This window comes from Canis lupus, chromosome 8 (genome assembly GCF_003254725.2).
Source record: "Canis lupus dingo isolate Sandy chromosome 8, ASM325472v2, whole genome shotgun sequence".
In the NCBI taxonomy this organism is placed as follows: Eukaryota; Metazoa; Chordata; class Mammalia; order Carnivora; family Canidae; genus Canis; species Canis lupus.
This window is the reverse complement of record NC_064250.1, coordinates 8,223,850-8,229,733: the sequence shown is the minus strand read 5'-3', so window position 1 is coordinate 8,229,733 and position 5,884 is coordinate 8,223,850. Positions and strand designations below refer to the sequence as shown.

The 5,884-nt window shown below is 38.6% G+C and overlaps 1 pseudogene; it reads right to left on the bottom strand.

Moving 5' to 3' along the window:
* Positions 1 to 1,617: 1,617 nt before the first annotated feature.
* On the bottom strand, positions 1,618 to 2,345 carry LOC112657921 (peroxiredoxin-1-like; annotated as a pseudogene).
* Positions 2,346 to 5,884: the final 3,539 nt, after the last annotated feature.

Sequence of the window (5,884 nt, the reverse complement as noted above, 5' to 3'; positions counted from 1 at the left end):
CAGAGTCCTTAACAATCATATAAGAAATTTGACTACTCTTAACAGCCACACTGGAGACATCATGTGTAAGTCTTCTGGATACCAGTACCCGCTGAACTCAGCTTTCCAGCCATTCCAGTCAAGGTATAGCACATGTGTGTTAAGCCTCTAGGACCTTTCAGAACAGCCCATCTACCAACTGAATACCATATAATGACCTCAGCTGCCTCCATGTGGAGTATAAGTATCATCAATCCTAACCCTGTCTGAGTTTTTAACTGATTTAATCAACATGAAATATAATAAATGGCTGTTGTTTTAAAACATCAACCTTTAGTTTAGTTCACTAATGGCAACAAGTGACTAGAATAGGCTATTATGAAGATTAAATGATTTACTTTATATAAAACACTTAGCACATTGCCTGGCACACAGTAAATATTGGGTAAACATTTTTGCTATTATAGCATTCTTGTACCACAACCACAATTATGAACTCTGCATGTGTGTGTGTGTGTGTTTGTGTGTATGTGTGATTTGCAAGGCCTGAGAAAATAAACTAAATGAAAGGCAATAATATGATGTACTTTCATATAAAACAGGCTTTGTTCAATTGTCATTCTGAAAGGAGTTCTTGCTTTTCTCTGGTTAAGCATTAAATAATGAGCTTTTCTCTCCTTAGACTTTTTCTCATATTATTATATACTAAACAGCCCATCTGAATGATCTTCACAACTTCACTGGCTTCATTTTCTATCAGTTGTTGGTGAATTCCAAATCTTTAGTCAACTTAGTTTTGAACTTCAGATGTGGATGTTCATTTGCTTACTAAAAATCTTCACCTACATGTACCAGTGTGGTAAAACCCAACTCTTCAACTCCTCACCCTTACCCCACAGATTTCTCTTGTTCACTACCCACCCAGATGTTTCAGTCAAAATCCGAGTTTTAAGTAAAAAAAATCTGGCCTGAGACCACAAATCATATTGGTTATATGTTTGTAAAAAAGGATCATGTCATCTCCCTCTGCCGCTCACCCTGCTTGTGCACTCTCTCTCAAATAAATAAATAAATACAATCTTAATAGGATCCTGTCTATAGGTGGTAATTGAAAAGTTTGAGGCTTTTATAACCCAGCTTACATACTATGATACAGGAATTTCTATGTTGTATGAAGCAACAATGTGTATAAATAGTAAAGAACACTTTACAAGTTGTGTGATACTTGGGATGTGCTAAGGAAACTACAACAGTTTGGCAACCCTTGGGAGTTAGATCTTCTCTACCTTTTGTTTATTTTTCATGCTCAAACCTATAGAGGCTTGTGACTACACACATTCAGCCGAATTTTAATCTGCAGGATGTCAATCAGCCATATAGAATTCATTTCTCCACATATTGCTTTTTTTTTCCTCAGTTCAAGTTTAATAGAAGCAACAAAAGATAAAAAATGATGCCCGACTACTGTATACAGCAGTTGACCTGCCCCATAGCCATAGCTCAGGCCATTCTCCCTAGAGGAAGAACCTGGCCTCCTCAACCCCTGGAGGAAAGGCCTGTCCTGTCCTGTACAACATCTGTACGGAGTCTGAAGTCTCGTGTTTTAAGCATGGCAATAGTGCAAAGGAGGTTCTGTCTTCATGGCTGCCCTCTGCAGCCTGCCCTAAAATGGCCCAGTGCTCGCTTCTGCTTAGACAAATATTCTCTGCTCTTCTGGACATCAGGCTTGATGGTATCACTGTCAGGCTTCTAGCCAGCTAAGTACACTTCCCCATGCTTGTCAGTTAACTGGAAGTCTCAGAATCTCATCCAGGGACCAGCCCACTGGGAGGTCACTCACAGTTATCTGCTGAAGGGTACCTTTATCACCAAATGATAAAGGTGCCCCTGAACAAAATACCTTCAACAGCCTTAAGACTCCATAGTCCTGAATGCTGGTACACTTGAGATCTAATACCATGTTCATGGGTATTAGGAATGTTCGTGGGTCCCAGTCTTCCTTGTTACCTGGGTATGTTGATCGATGCCAAGCAATAAAAATGAGAATCCACCGAAACACCAATCACTTGGCAGTTGAGTTTCTTTTTTGTTTGTTTGTTTTTTGTTTTTGTTTTTTTGGCAGTTGAGTTTCTTAAATTCTTCTGCTCTGTCACTGGAAGCAATGATCTCTGCAGGCCACACAAAGGTGAAGTGAAGAGGGTAAAAGAAGAACACAATCGATTTTCCTTTGTAGTCAGATTGGCTGATATCATTGAACTGGCCATCTGACATAACAACCATGGCTTTGAAGTTGGGGGTAGAGTGCCCAATTTTGACATTTCCTGAAGACATCTTGACTTGGCAGCTCTGAGACAGAACACTCCAAAGACTAGTCAGGAGGAAGACACTATACATTTCTTAACGCATTGCTACTGTTAGCAGTGGCAAACCCATTTTTTTTTTCTGGTTGGCACACATGCATTTCTTCTCTTTGTAGTCATGTCAAACATAGACATTATTCTACACTAGCTATGTGTCCAGTCCCACATGAATACTAAAGTCTTGATATTTTATTTTATTTTTAAATTTTATTTATTTATTCATTAGACACACACACACACACACACACACAGAGGCAGAGACACAGGCAAAGGGAGAAGCAGGCTCCATGAAGGGGACCCAACGTGGGACTCGATCCAGGGTCTCCAGGATCACACCCTGGGCTGAAGGCGGCACTAAACCGCTGAGCCACCCGGGCTGCCCAAGTCTTGATATGTTAAATGAAATTTAATCAACTACTTAGACTTAATTATTTCATCTCCTAATGTCATTTTTAATATAATCTTTATTTGTATTTCAGTACAACTTTATGATAATTTATGGTACTCTAATCTTTAATCCTGGTAATAATTGTAACAAAAATTTCTATGGGTTAAATTTGGGAAACACTCTTTCTGTTGAAGATTTACCATATATGCTAATATACTTAGTAAGTAAAGGCTTGTGGGAAAATTATACTTGTTTAGCTTGTTTAATCCCATGGTTGCCCTGCAACTTGAAAAAAAAAAAATAGTTCACATTTGTCAAGCTATTTACTCTTTAGTTTGAAAGACTTGGAACTTTAAAATTGATACTCACTTTAGTTAATTTCATGAATGCCTTTTCTATTGCATTGACTCATTGAGAGAGGAAATCTTTTATGTGTATACTTTCCACTTGGGTAGACTACATAAGAGTCTTTTTTCTCTTTCTTCAACAGCTTCCCTAATTGTTCACTATTGCTTTAGATGATTTCTGAAATTCCTTGACAATCAGTCTTAGGTGGGCTTGCTTTCTGAAGGTGAGACTTTCTCCTTTCACTGACCACATTCAGACATTGCCAAATCTGCCTGTCGTATTTTTGACTCTATGCCTTTTTCCTTTCCTTTTTTTGCATTGCAGTCTTTGTCTTGCCAATGCTCTTTCAGCTTAACAGAATATTATTTTTGTGTTCCCACAATGACTTTATAAGAAAATTTATCCATTAGAGGATAGCTGTATACCTCAGAGTGCTTCCTTTAACAAATTATTTTGCATAGGTTTCCTTTAGCCTCAAATCTTCTGTGCACCTCAGATGGGTTCCAAATATCTTTGACTTTTCAGAAATGCATCCGTTGTACAAAATGAAGCATGTCTGTAACGAGCTTACAAGCATGTGCTACTGTAATAGCACTAAAGGAAGAATAGTGTTTTGGCAGAGACATTAATTAGTTGCTTTAGTAAAAACAGCTACAACTCCATCTTCTACTCAGCATAGAATATGCACTTTTGGTCTTTAGGTCAGCTCATATAAGACAATTAACTGGCAGGAAAGTCAGCACTCTTCACTACATGGATACAACAATATCAGGGAAGTGTTAGAATAACTTAAACTTCCCTAATGAGCTTCAGGACTTTAATGAGAAGATTTTCTATGCTTGTATAATTAATATTGCTCTGTGATAGAAAGAGGACTCATGTATGTACGTATGTCAAGGAAATGTAGAGCAAAAGAGTTCAAGATAAATGATTAAGAGGAAGTTAAGAAGTGGTTAATCCCTTAGAGCCCAAAGGGGATTAATTATTGATAACCAGTAACTGCCACCAGCACGAGTGGTCTCTCCAAATAATTATTATAGCCTACAATAAAATAGCAAACAACTATTTTTAAGCTACCAGCAGTTTAACCATTTATTTTCTGAATTTAGTCAACCAAGCAATATGTGCTGGCTGGCTATATAATTATGTGAAATTATGAATCTATATAGTGTATTTAAAGACACTATTGTTATTTATGATTGGTCTTAAATTTTTTCTCCATAAAAATCATCATTGTAAGTCACTAAGTCAAAGTGGATGAAATGGCTCTGTGTGTTTATGTGTATGTATGTTCATGTGCATGCATGTTTGTGTGGGTACACAGCTCTGGGTGTGTGTGGGGGTACATTTGGGAAGCTAGTACGTTAGAATGAGATGAAAAAAGAAGAAAGAATAAGAAAAAGAGATAGTCCAAAAGAGTTACTGATATTGAGTAAAACATTATTAGAATATGTGGCCATATATAATCGATAGCTTTCTTGCACAAATGCAAATATAGGTTTCTCGTGCTTTCCTAAAGTTCCCTTCTGCAAAAGACCTGCATTAATACCTGCTTTCACTATCTCAAAAGAAATGTGAAGAGACTTTTCATTTTTTACGCAATGGTGATTACTTCTTCATTTTATGCCGTTTTAGCTTATAAAAGCTTACATAGGAGCACTCTACTCTCAGAGAGTGGTGAAAACCTATAGTTTTTAAGTTACTGGTCTTCACTATCACCCATTGAAGCAGACTGTAAGATGTCAGGAAGTAGTGAGAATTTAGTTTAGTGAAAGGAAGTGACTAGATGTAGTGAGAAGTAGAAGTAATGAGAGTAGTGAAGATGTTAAGGATGATGGAAGATTCAGGTAGATGGTCATCAGATTTTACTAAAGGTTGGCCGTGGGATCCCTGGGTGGCGCAGCGGTTTGGCGCCTGCCTTTGGCCCAGGGCGCGATCCTGGAGACCCGGGATCGAATCCCACGTCAGGCTCCCGGTGCATGGAGCCTGCTTCTCGCTCTGCTTCTCTCTCTCTCTCTCTCTCTCTGTGACTATCATGAATAAACAAATAAAATCTTTAAAAAAAAATAATAAAGGTTGGCCGTGTACATGAGCAAAAACTAGAGAGGAGGTTAGCAAAGACTAGGAGACTAGGATGGCTTTTTAAATTCTAACTGGGGAAATAGTGGTTATAGAGAAAAAGGAGTAAGAGCAAACATAGAAGATGGAGGAGAGAATTATTTTGTTGGTGTTGTTAGCTGCCTCTGAATGTGTGTTCAGAAGGTTTTAATTTCTGCAGGACACATCACATTTATTTATTTATTTATTTAAAAAGCAGTTAAATTGGGATGCCTGGGTGGGTCAGTTGGTTAAGCATCTGCCTTTGACTCAGGTCATGATCCTGGGGTCCTGGGATGGAGCCCTGCTTTAGGCTCCTTGCTCAGAGGGGAGCCTGCCTCTCTCTTCCTCTGCCTGCCATTCTGCCTACTTGTGCTCTCTCTCTCAAATAAATAAATAAAATCTTTTAAAAAATTGGTTATGTCGTGATCCAGATATACTTCTTGAAACCTGTTAGGAAAGGCAGTCTCCTGCCTCAGTCTTTCAATCTCATCTTGGCTGCCTAAGAATGATCCTCAGGCCTGGATTACTTCCTTTACCAAGAGATAGGGACCCTCACTGTCTTTCTGGGCTTACTGCCTTGGATGAGAATATCTTTCCTTGTGTCAGACTCAATATGTACTCCTTTGTTCTATTTAAAGAGATGTTTCAGGGACACCTGGATGGCTGGCTCAGCTGTTGAGTGCCTGCCTACGGCCTAGGGTGTGATCCT